The sequence below is a fragment of the Mustela nigripes genome, chromosome X (genome assembly GCF_022355385.1).
Source record: "Mustela nigripes isolate SB6536 chromosome X, MUSNIG.SB6536, whole genome shotgun sequence".
NCBI lineage: Eukaryota > Metazoa > Chordata > Mammalia > Carnivora > Mustelidae > Mustela > Mustela nigripes.
The window spans coordinates 33,844,163-33,857,605 of NC_081575.1; the positions used below are offsets into that span (position 1 = coordinate 33,844,163).

At 35.4% G+C, this 13,443-nt stretch overlaps 1 protein-coding gene across 1 annotated transcript in view; it reads right to left on the reverse strand.

The window, feature by feature from the left end:
* HTR2C (5-hydroxytryptamine receptor 2C) overlaps positions 1 to 13,443 on the reverse strand; it is a 156,901-nt gene that overhangs the window by 131,553 nt on the left and 11,905 nt on the right. The gene's annotated exons all lie outside the window — the stretch shown is intronic.

A 13,443-nucleotide genomic window follows, 5' to 3' on the forward strand; every position in this document is an offset into this window, starting at 1 on the left:
AAAGCCTTGGCATACAAGTTAAGCCCTAGAAATCCAGAACAGGAGGGAATTAATTTGAGCTAGTGTCATTAGGAAGTTGGGAACTGATTTCTTCAAATTCAGAAATGGTAAATATCTGTAAGCCTGACCATGAGTATTTTTAATTCCTGCAAAACTGGAGACTAAAATTTTGAGAAAAAAAATTCTTTTTGTTTGTGCAAGAGCATGGGAGGAAATTGCCACTATTATGTGAATGTTAAAAACTATTCCTTTTGGTTCTATACATCTAAGGTCAAAGTGTCCTTGTCAGAAAAAAAGAGGGAAGATAGATCCAATAGGATTCGATAAATATTTTGCACACTTCCGTGAAATTTTTAATATGGCTGAATAAGTCCATATATTTGTGTCTAAATATAATATTTACCTATATGTCAGTATTGGTTTTGATTGAATGTGTTCTTTTTTCTCCATTGTTTATTTACTTATTACTGTTCTGGTAAAAATTCAGTTTCTTCTGTTTGTTTGAGGGTGGCTGTATGTGATGGAGAAAGCTCTATGTACTTGAAAATCTCACAAAAAACATCTATTTTGGAAAGACCTAATAGGAACTTAAAGGCACTTTGAAAATAAAACACCTATAAGTTTCACATTCATTATCATTATTAACTTTTATTTTCTTCTGAGTTTATTGAATACTGATTTTTAATAACTGAAGTAAACTGGGATTTCATAATATCTTTACCAGAACAGAATAAATGTGATGATATTCAATTTAATATATTGATTTGAATAATTTTTTGTAATTCATATAAGTAAATAATACATTTATATAAATAAATAATTAGTATCTAAGTAAATAATACATTTATATAAATAAATAATTAGTATCTTTATTTAAATAGATAATCAGTATTTTTATTTTTTTAAAAAAGATTTTATTTATTTATTTATTTATTTGACAGACAGAGATCACAAGTAGGCAGACGAGCAGGCAAAGAGGAGGAAGCAGGCTCCCTGCCAAGTAGAGAGCCCGATGTGGGGCTCGATCCCAGTTCCCTGAGATCATGACCCAAGCCGAAGGCAGAGGCTTTAACCCACTGAGCCACCCAGGTGCCCCAATAATCAGTATTTTTAAAACTGTACAGCAAATCTCTTTGCAGGAGGCATAAGATCACATAATACTTAGCTAGACAAATGTTTAGTGTGTGTCTGTGCACGCGCGCGTGCGTGTGTGTGCGTGTGCACGCATGCATGTGTTCTAAGTGCTTCTTCCTCCTAAACTTAAAATGTTGGGAATACTCATCTGCTTATTTGCAGGACTCTTGACAGGCTGTCAGGAAATAGGGAGGACAAGGGCAATTGGTTTCTAATTCATGTTAAGAGGAATGTTTAGGCTGGATATTGTTTTCTAAGAGCTAACAAAATCATGAATGTAAATTGAAATTGAAGAATATAATGTAATTCTACTAGCAAAATACTAATTAGACACATCTCAACAATTTGATACCAAAATATTGGTGATTTTAAACAGGTGAAGAAAAAGAAATTTCTGCTGGTGAATATAAGTACTGAGAGATTTTACCCTTCATTAGGTAGCTTTTTTGAGTGTTATCACCATGGAATGTCAAGTTGAGTTTGCACGCAACTGTGTCTTATCCACCTGAACAACTTGGGTACTTGGGCAGCAACAGGAGAATTAACAAAGGAAAGGTAATGACTTGACCTTATTCACTTTATGGCTTTCACAGGTTTTTTGTTTGTTTGTTTGTTTGTTTGTTTTCTTTTGTCATGGTTTTGAAGATTATGAAAATATGGCTAAAATGGTAGCTAAAAATTAAAATTGTACTGACAATATCTGCAAGGTAATTGGAGTATACATTTGGGGCTAAATGGTGCTGTAGGACTCTAATGACTTATACAATATTAATATTAGTTAGAGTATATAAAGTTTTCAGTTTGGAGTTCAATTGTTACCTATGTTAATCTACAATGGAAGGATGCCAATGACAACTTATTCCAATTGATTTTTTAATTTTTTATGACTTTAGTGGTAAACATTGTCCTTAGGGAAGTATGTAATATCTAAAATAACAGCAGTTTGGAACACAGCTATCCACTTTCTAAAGCCTATATTTTATATTTTAAATATGATGCATATATTATTATATATTTTTACATTTTATCTATCTTATCCCTTAGTAGAGGGATCAAGGTCTTTTTTTTAAAGATTTTATTTATTTACTTGACAGATATCACAAGTCGGCAGAGGGGCAGGGGGGGTGGTAGGGGGGAGCAGGCTCCCTGCTGAGCAGAGAGTCCCATTCAGCACTCAATCCCAGGACGCTGAGAACATGACCTGAGCTGAAGACAGAGGCTTAACACACTGAGCCACCCAGGCGCCCTGGGATCAAGGTCTCTTGAGAGGTAGTTCCATGTCTTAGTATAGAGTGAGGCTAGAATGCTTCAAAACTTATTTATGCCTTACACATACATTTTTGATTTGAACTTTTTATTTGGAGATAATTGTAAATTCACGTGCAGTTACTTGTGAGAAATAAGGCAGAGAGATTGCTAGTGTCCTTTACCCAGTTTCCTATAATGATAATATCTTGCAAAACAATAGGAAAATATCACAACCAGGATGTTGGTGTTGACATAGTTAGGATATGGGACATTTTCACTACTACATGGATTCCACCTGTTTCCCCTTTTATAATAACTACAGCCTCATTCCTCTCCGTTTTCCCCTTTTCTCCTTTAAGCCCTGGAAGCCATTAATCTGTTCTCTCTTTTTGTAATTTTGTCATGTAAAGAGTGCTATATAAATAGAAGCATACGGCATGTGATCGTTTGGGATTGGTATTTGTCCCTCAGAATAATTCTCTGGAGAGTCATCTAGGTTGTGTCATTCGTTTTTATTGCTGAATAGTATTTCATGGTAGGGATATAACACTGTTTAACCATTCACCCACTGAATGTTGTTTCCAGTTTGTGGCTGTTGTGAATAAAGCTGCTATAAACACCAGTGTATGGTTTTTTGTTTGTTTTAATGCACGTATGTATTCATTTCTCTGAGATAAATGTCCAGGAGAGCAACTGCTGAATAGTAGAGTAGTTGCCTGTTGTATAGTTAGTTGCCTGTTGAGGATTTCAAGAAATTGCCAAAGTATTTTCCAAAGTGTCACCAACAATGTATGAGCAATCCAATTTCTCTGAATCCTTGGTAACATTTACTTTCATCATTATTTTTTTATTTTTGCTGTTCTGTTAGGTGGGTAGCAGTATCTCGTTGTGGTTTTAATTTGCATTTCCCTATTGGCTGATAATGTTGAACATCTTTTCAGGTGCTTGTTTTCTATTCATATATTCTTCATAGAAAAATGTCTCTTCATGTCTTTTGCCCATTTTGTAAATGGGTTGTGATTTTTTCTTTTCTTCTGAAATTTGAGAAATCTTTGTATGTTCTAGATGCTTGTTGTACTTTGCTGAAAATGACCTTCTAAAAGATATCCACATCTTAATCCCTGGAACCTGTGAATGCTATTTCCTATGGCAGTAAAAAGGGGTCTTTGCAGATGTAATTAAATTAAGGATCTTGAGATGGAGAGATTATCCTGAATTATCTGGGTAAGCCCTAAAGGCGATCACATGTATCCTTATAAAAGGGAAGCAGGAGGAGATTTCATAAAGAGAAGAAGGTGATGTGATGAAGGAATCAGAGATTGGACTGATGTACCCACGAGCCAATGAATGCCATCAGCTAGAAGTTGACAAAGGCAAAGAATGGATGGATATTTCTCTATAGCCTCCAGGGGTATCATAACCCTGAAGACACCCAGATTCCAGCCTAGCAATACTGATTTTAGACTTCTGGCCTCCAGAACTCTGAAAATAAATTTCTGTCATTTTAAGTTACCAGTTGTGATGATTTCTTATAGCAGCCATGGGAAATGATTATATTATTATTCCTTTGTTGGGTGTATAGTTTACGAATATTTTTCCTATTCTGTGGTTTGTTTTTTCATTCTCTTAAAGGCATATTTGGCAGGACAAAAGTCTTTAATTCTGAAGTCCAAGTTATACATTTTTCTTTATGGGCCATGCTTTTGCTATCAGTTGTAGAACTTTGTCTATCCCTTAGATCCAGCAGATTATCTATACTTTTACTTTCTACAAGTTTTATAGTTTTACATTTTACATTTAAGTGTGTGGTCTGTTTTGAGCTAGTTTTTCTATAAGATGTAAAATTTAGATTGAGGTTCATTTTTTTTTTTTTTTAACCTGTGAATGACCGGTTTCTTTGGCACCACTTGTTCTTCCACTGAATTTCTCTTGCACCTTTGCCAAAATTAACCAGACACATTTATGTGGGTCTATTTCTGGATTCTCTGTTCTATTCCATTGGTCTGTGTATCTGTTCCTCTGTGCATACAACATTGTCCTGATTACTACTGCTATTTTTTTAAAAACTTGATATGAAGTAGAGTGATTCCTTCCATTTTATCCTTCTTTTTAAAGACAGTTTTCACTATTTGGGGACCTGCTTGTACCTTTTCATATAAATTTTGAGGGGAGAATGTAAAAACTCTTGCTGGGATTTTGCTAGGAATTGCCTTAAATCTATACAATAGATCAATTTGAGAAGTATTATAGGTTAAATCCCCCCCATTTATATGTTGACGTCTCCAGTACCTCAGAAGGTGACTGTGTTTGGAGAGATGGCCTTTAAGATGATAATGAAGTTGAAATGAGGTCTTTAGGTTAGAATGGGCCTTCATCCAATATGACTGGTGTCCCTAAGGAGAGGGAATTTCAACCCAGTGCAAGGCACAGCTGGGTGAGGACACAGCTACAAAGCAGCCATCTGCAAGCCAAGGGAAGAGGCCTAGGAGGAAACCAACCCTGCTGACCTCCTGACCTCTGACTTTCAGCCTTGACATGAGGAAATACATTTCTGTTGTGCTAGCCGCCAGGTCTGTGGTGCTTTGTTATGGCAGCCCTGACAAACTTGGCATCTCTACTATGTTGCATCTTCCAATCTCTGAACAGGATATGTCTCCTGACTTACTTAGGTCTTTGATTTCTTTCATCAACATTTTGTAACATTAGGTGTACAAATACATGTTTTTATTACATTTGGACCTGAGCATTTTATTTTCTATTGAGCAATTGTAAATGATACTGAATTTTAATTTCAGGTTCCACATGTTTATTGTTTGTCTGAAAATGTGGTTGACTTTTGTGTGTCAATCTTGTATTCTGCAGCCTTGCTCAGCTTCTTTATTCATTCTAGGAGTTTTATTTGCAGAGTCTTTGGGATTTTCTACACAGACAACCATGACATCTGCAAATGAGAACAGTTTTACTGCTCTCTTTCTAATGTATATGCCTTTCTTTTACTGTCTTACCATAGTGGGCAAAAGTTACAGTACTGTGTTTTGTAACTGTCCTAAGAGCAGATATCCTTTCCTTGTTCCTAATCGTGGGGGAACAGCTTTAGTCTTGCACCCAGGTTCCACTGCTTCCACTGCTGTGGGCAGATTAACCTGCCCTGTCACTGGGTATGGGATTACTTGCTAAGTCCCTGTTTTGCTTTGTTCATTTGTCCCTGCCTGTTGAAGATCCTGAGTTATAGTCCTCTCCAGTATCCAAGAGTACAATATATAGGAGATAAAAAGAAACCCCAGGAAAGTCACTGCCATGTCATTCTTCAAGTACTGAGTTCCCTAGTCTTCTTTGTGCTTTTAGAATCCTTTTATAATTGTCAAATCCTTTCCAGGGTATTTAGTTGTATTTAGAAGAAAGTAACCAGGAAAATGAGTCTACTACATCTTATCCCTGAACCATGTATTTTTAAAATTTTTGTGTCATTAAATATGTCATTAAATATGACATGATACTGCAAGTACTTTTTTAAAGAAGAATCTGGAATATGTTATTGCTCTGATGGAACTTAGAGATAATTTGGAATGAAGACTTGGGTTAAGAGAGTTGATTGTGAGGACTAGGATATGAGTACTTGTGACTTTAGTGCTACATATTTAAACTCTATGGCCCTCAAGCATTTTGCCAATCTACATGCAGAAATAGTACTCAACTCATAATTGTCAACTGATGTGTGTTTATGGTGCTCCTAGGCATATTGCTTTAGTCAATCAGTTCTGTATCATGAGCCTTAAAATTCGAGAGTAGTTGCCCAGAGGGCACATTGCATTCTTTTGGGGGAAATAAAAGGTACCTAGAGAACACTGCTCTCTGGCTTGGGGGTGGATCTGAGGGTAACCTAATAATGGACAGATGAAAATAATCATCCTCTAAGTAGAACTGAAGGTTATAGCATAAGAGATATTGAGATTTTCATAAATTACATAATGAACTTTCAGATACATTTGAATTTTTTTCTCAATTATGCACTGCTCTGCCGTGCTAAAATAAATACGTGGTGTCTAAGATACTCAATCTGAAAACTTCCGATTTAATTGCTGCATTTCATTCTGAATGATTCCTGGCTTAAACATCTAAAGCCCATGAGTTTCTGTATCATTACCCTGAAACATGACTGAACTTTATCAAATTTAATAGTGTGTGCTCACTTGCATTAGCAATTTGAAAATTCTGATGCCTGTTCCCAGGTCTCCATTTAACATCTCTTAAGTTTTGTGTACTTAATCCCTTTGCAAGTAGTTCCATTTTAAAAATAAAAGTTGAGTCCAAGTGAGTACGGGATGAAAAACTATTTGGAAAGAATTGGGAAGCTGGGAACATGCATGCCTGAACTTGAGAGTTTTCACGTGCATTAATTAATTACGCCCTATGAATAACGTCTCTTTTATATCCAGACATGAAGGGCCAAATCCTACCTATTACCACAGCAGATCTTCCCAGACATTTGGAATCAGCAATGGTTTCAAGGGAGGAAGAAATTTATAGCAATAACAATACTTTTTAACTTGAGACATGAGGTCACTATAGAAGTTCACCAATGAAAAAAAAAAAAACACTTTACATATTTATGGGAGAATAATAACTTTGGGGGTATCTGGGTGGCTCAGTCTTGGCCTCTTAATTTTGGCTTGGATTGTGATCTTGGGGTCATGAGAGCGAGGCACCCCCCCAACCCCAAGTTCAGCGGGGCATCTGCTTGAGATTCTCTCTCTCTCTCTCCCTATGACGTGCTCTCTCTCTTTTTCTTTCTCTTTCAAATAAATAAATCTTAAGAATATTTTGAAGCATATTGTGAACTAAATACCTCATTGATAAACAGAGGTCTTGGACATCAAATGAACATTTGAGGCACTGAATCTATTCACAGAACTGCCTTAGTTACTGCCAATACCTTGATGCACTTTTAAAAACCAGCAGGCTGACTATCTTGATGTTCTTGGAAACAACTTGTTTTCGAATTTTCCTCTAATTCAATTTATATGCACCCCCCCAAACAAAATAAAGCAAAACTGTCCTGGTGTTTTAAAGTAATTTGTGAGTGTCAAAACGATATAATGAAAAATGAAATGGATATCAGAATCTACTAGTCCAGCCATGTGACCTTGGGGAAGTCAAAGCCTAAGCAAAGGGTAGGTAAATGGCATGAGGTGACAAAGATTCTTTTCTTGACTAAACTTTAGTTAGGCTCCTGAGCCTTCGAGATGGAAAGTTTTTGTTACTGTTTTGTGCACTGGCGACAGATTGAGATTAGTGCTTGGCACGTAGTAGGTGTTCAAAAAATGGCTGTTGAATGATCTTCCATTTCTGTATCTATAAAATCAGATTTTTGTGAGAATTAAAAATTGCCACAACTGTTAAGGTCGTGACATAATATACTCACCTCTATACTCAAAATTTGGCCAGTGTCATTATTTCTGTGAAGTCTTCCTGAACTATCCTTCCTCAGCTCTAGTTAGTCCAATCATATCACACATCCCTAGTCTTATTACCTGCTGATCTGATGTGTATATATTTTGCTGCATAACTACAACTGGACATGTTGGTGTTTTTATATCATGTCTGCCACTTTCCTTTGAAGGTATTACTTGGATTTTTTGCTTTTACTCTTGCCTCTTTGACCAGTTTTTTTGTTTGTTTGTTTGCTTTTTAAGATTTTCTTTATTTGACAGAGAGATAGAGAGCACAGGTAGGCAGAGGGAGAAGGAGCAGCAGGCTCTCTCCTAAGCAGGGAGCCCAATGTTGGCTTCAGTCCCCCTGGGATCATGACCTGAGCTGAAGGCAGACGTTTCACCCATTGAGCCACCCAGGCACTTCTGGAAAGTCTCAGTTTAAATCTCTACTCTATAATAGCCTAACTATGTAACATTTTGTGAGTTACATAATAATCCTGTCCCTCTGTTCCATCATATGTAAATTTAGGTGTTAACTGTATCTCAGTCATATGGTTTCTGAAAATTAAATGATTTAATACATGTAAAGTGCTTAAAACAGTGCCTGGCACATAGAAAATATTCAACAAATGTTAGCTGTGGTTACTGTACTTCCTACAAAGCTACAAACAATTAATTATATGTTCTGCAACTTCCATAAAGACTCAGCTCTAGACAGTATTGACAAGCCAAACAACATAGCTTTATATAATTGATTTGTCTACACAGATCTTAGATACATATTCTAATTTCTTCAAAATAATGGAATATAGAACCAGCTAAAGAAGACACCTCAAATGCACATGCAGGGGCGCCTGGGTGGCTCAGTTGGTTAGATGTCTGCCTTCAGCTCAGGTCATGATCCCAGGATCCTGGAATCGAACCCGGCATCGGGCTCCCTGCTTGGGGCAGAGTGGGAGTAAGCTGCTTCTCCCTCTCTCCCTCTTTCTCTCTCTCATTCTCTCTCTCAAGCAAATATATATATATATTTTTTAATGCACATGCAATGACAGGAACACAGGATGGAAAAAGAGTCAGAAAAGAAGAAATTATTTGGAAAATACCAGAGTAAATGTTATAGATTCTGCTTTTTTAATAGGACTATGCAGGTTAACCATTTTTTTCTTCAGTGATTTTGGCAATTTGTCTTTAAGAGAATGAGTATTTCATGTAAGTTGTTGTACTGATAGGCATAAAGTTTTTCATAATATTCTGTTACCATATTTTAATGTCTATAAGTTTTATAGTGATGCTCCTCTCTCATAAGTGATAGTGGTAATTTGAGTTGTCTGTCTTTTTTTCCTTGATCAGTCTGGCTAGGGATTTATCATTTTCATGAATCTTATAAAAGAACCAGCTTTGGGTTTCACTGGTTTTTCTCTGTTACTTTCCAATTTTTAATCTTCCTGATTTCAGCTCTGAACTTTGTTAATTCCTTCCTTCTGCTTGCTTTGAATTTAATTTGCTCTTCATTTCTTAGTTTCTTAAAATGGAAGGTTAGTTGATTACTTTGAGACCGTTCTCATTTGTTTAAGATAAGTATTTAATGCCATAAATCTTCCCCTAAGCACTACATTAGTTGCATCTTATAGTTTTTAACAGCTTTGAGGCATAATTGACAAATGAAAAACTGTATATATTTAAATACACAATTTGATATGCTTTCACACACACACACGGGCACACACACTTGTGCAATAATCACTACTATCAAGATAATAGACCTATTCATTATGCCTCCAATTTTCTTCATGCCATTTAATAATCATTTTCATCTGTACACTCCGTTCTCATTGGTCCCTAGCAACCACTGGTCTTTTTTTCCTGACACTCAAGATTGGTTTGCATTTTCCAGAATTTTATATAAATGGGCTTAAGGAGCATGTACTCTTTTTTTGTGTGACTCTTTTTACTCAGTTGAATTACTTAGGGTTCATTCATATTTTGTGTGTTATTTATCAATAGTTCATTCTTTTTTATTGCTGGTATATAGCAATATTGATTATGATGTGTTGGTGTAGTTTTTCTTTGAGGTTTGATGAATGTCTCGAATCTCTAAATTTGTGTCTTTCATAAAATTTAGAAAATAATTGGTTATTTTTTGTTTAATTATTTCCCTGTACCAATCTTTTTCTCCTCTCCTTTGAAGACTTTAGTGACACAAATACTCTACAGTTTCTTAGAGTCTCATAGGTTCTTCAGGTCTTGTTCATTTTTCTTCAGTTTTTCTCTCTATACTTTAATTTGGATGATTTGTATTAATTCATCTTCAAGTTCCCTGACTCTTTGTTATCTCTGTTCTGTTATTGAACCTATCCTTTAAAAAGAAATCCAGGTACTGGATTTTCCTGTAAAATATTCAATTTTTTAGTTTCTTCTTTTCCATAGCTCCTCTTTCTTTATTAAGAACTTCCATACTTCATTTCTATCCATTATATATATATATATATATATATATATATATATATGTATTAAATGTACTACACAGAGCAAAAAAACTTTGTCTGATATTTCCAACACCTAGGTAATTTGAGGTTTTGCATGTGTTGATGGTCATTTCCTTTAAAAATTTTTAATATTTCCTGGATTTTTTCATGTCAAGTAATTTTGTATTGCATCATGGACATGTTGAATATTATATTTTGTAGACTCTGGGTCCTGTTAAAATCCTCTCAAGAATGCTGATTCTGTTTACTTGTTTGGTTTACTAGGCAATCAAACTAATTAGGTTCAGACTTAGTGTTCATGTCTGTGGGTCAAGGATTCAGTATCTTTTGTTTACAGAACCTTTGCCTATGCTGCTTTGAGTCTGTCCCACACACATGTTACTCAGAGCATGGTCCTAGACCCTCTGGCAAAGCCAGGACATGAAAAAAGGAGGGGAAAAAATATTTCAATGATATTTGGCTTCTGGGGCTTCTGTTGCCTGTTATCCTGGCCAGAGAGATTGGGTATCCATAAGAGTTTCAGCCACTCCTGTACTACCACCGTGTAGCTATGTGACTGGGTACTGATCTTGGGGTAAAGCTGCTAGAGAAAAGAGGGATAAGGGAGCCTGGGTGGCTCAGATGTTCAGCATCTGCCTTTGGCTCAGGTCATGATCCCAGAATCCTAGGGGTTCTAGGGGTCCTAGGATCGAGTCCCACATGGGGGAGCTTGCTTCTCTGACTCCTACTCCCTCGGCTTGTGTTCTCTCTGTCAAATAAATAAATAGAATCTTTAAAAAAAAAAAAAGAGGGGGAAAAATGAAAATCTCACCCCCCCACAGGTTATATTTCTAAGTTTTGATTTCCCTCCCAATCTGGCTGCTTCTGTTTATTTTTCTGAGTCCTTATGCAGTTGCTTTTGAAATTTTTTCAGAATTATTAAAAGGAATATAGCAAAAGATGGAGTCCTTAGTGGGCTTACTTTATTTTTGTTGGCATCAGAACTCTTATTATCCATTTTATTTTATTTTAAAGATTTATTTATTTATTTATTTGACAGAGATCACAAGGAGGCAGAGAGGCAGGCAGAGAGAGAGGGGGAAGCAGGCTCCCTGCTGAGCAGAGAGCCCTATGTGGGGCTCAATCTCAGGACCCTGAGATCATGACCTGAGCTGAAGGCAGAGGCTTTAACCCACTGAGTCACCCAGGCGCCCCTCATTATCCATTTTAATGTTCAAATGTTCCAAGATTTGATGAAGGGGCCCCATTAAGCTAGCTTCTGTGCTTTTAAAAAGATACAGTCTCATCATTCTTTGAGCACTTCCTTATTTTCTAGCTCAAAAAATGTTCCAGTCTTGTTATAGTATTCTTGCCCTGGGCCTCATTTCTCCAAGGAATGTCTATTCCCATTTGTGCTTGCTGCTACTCATGTGTTGTTGCTTTTAGGTCCTCTTATGGACAGAGATAGAAAATAAATCAAAGTACACACATATTCACAAAATTATACATATATTACATATATTTAATTACTAATACTATTTTTAATATTCATTTTCTCCATGAATTCATACCAATATCATGAAAATTAATCTGACACCACAGGATTCATTACTTGCTTCCCCCTTCCAAGTTTTCAGTTTCCTGATGCAACAGTGAGAAATTTGGTTTCTATTATCCTCAGGATACTTGTACACTTATCCTATCCCAGAATACAAAGGAAGTAGTTTCAGAATTGGCATTGTGTACCTCTGGTAAGATAAAACCTAATACTACAATTCATTCGTTTACATTTTCTTTAGTTTTCCATTGTGTTTATAAGACAAAAATTGTACTTTAAAGTTAAAACGGTTAGGGTTATTTTTGTACTCTCTACTCAATGTAGTTATTATTGATTTCAAATAGAGTTAAGTTCATTTGACTCTGTTCATAATCTATTTTAGAGTTTTCTCTCAGTCTTTATTTTTTATAAATAAAAATATAAATCTAAAACATAAGCACAGTTTCTGAAGTCAAAATTATCTAAGATGTGTATTCAGAGAAGTATAATTCTCCAACCCGAACCTCTGTTTCCAGTTTCTACCTTCCCCCTGAAGGTAATAAATCTCATTATTAGCTTCTCATTTAACTATTCTGTGTTTATTTTTTACAAAAATAAGATATGTGTATATTTTTGTATTTGTATGTTTTCTTACATAGATAGTATGCCCTATCTTCTCTTTTGCATTTTGCTTTTTTCACATGATAATATATGTTGGAAATTGCTCCATATTAGTTAATAGAAAACTTTCTTATTCCTGTTAATAGTTTCATGGTACTCCATTAGGTACATTCTATAGTACATTTAATTAACCTCTTTTGTATGGGTACATAGGTTGTTTTAAACATGTTGCAATGACAAGCAATCCTCATATGAATGACATTATACATGTATATTTTTGTTTTATCAGAGGTTTATTATCCAGGGAAATTTTTAGAGGGTGATTTGCTGAGCTAAAATGTAAAATATGTAATTTTGTTCAGTATTGCCAAATTCCTCTCTATAATTACTGTACCAACTGGCATTCCCACCGCTAATATATGAGAATGCCTGTGTCCCACAGTCTTGCTGCAGTGCCATGTCAAGCTTTTAAAATTTTGCCAATTTGTATTTGCAACAACATGGATGCATCTAGATGGTGTAATACTAAGTGAAATAAGTCAGTCAGAAAAAGAGGAATGTCATATGATTTCACTCAAATGTGGAAATGAAGAAACAGAAAACTAGGAAAGAAAGGAAGAGACAAATAAAAAGGTCAGATATTTACCAGGGGGATAGGGGAGAGGGGATGGTTGAAATAGATAAAGATTAAGAGTATACATCATGATGAGCACCGAGTAATGTATAGAATTGTTGAATCATTACATTGTCTATCTGAAATTAACATAACACTATATGTTAGGTATATGTGAATTTAAAAATAAATTTAAAAATAATGAATAAAATAAATTTTGCCAATCTGATAAGTAAAAAATGGTATCACAGTGTCATTTATTTTGCATTTCTCTTACAATGATTGAAGCTAAGCACTGTCACATATTTAAGGACTGTATATATCACTGTGTATATATATAATTCAAACATTCATGATGTTTTAAAATATATTTAAAAAAATCACAACAACCTA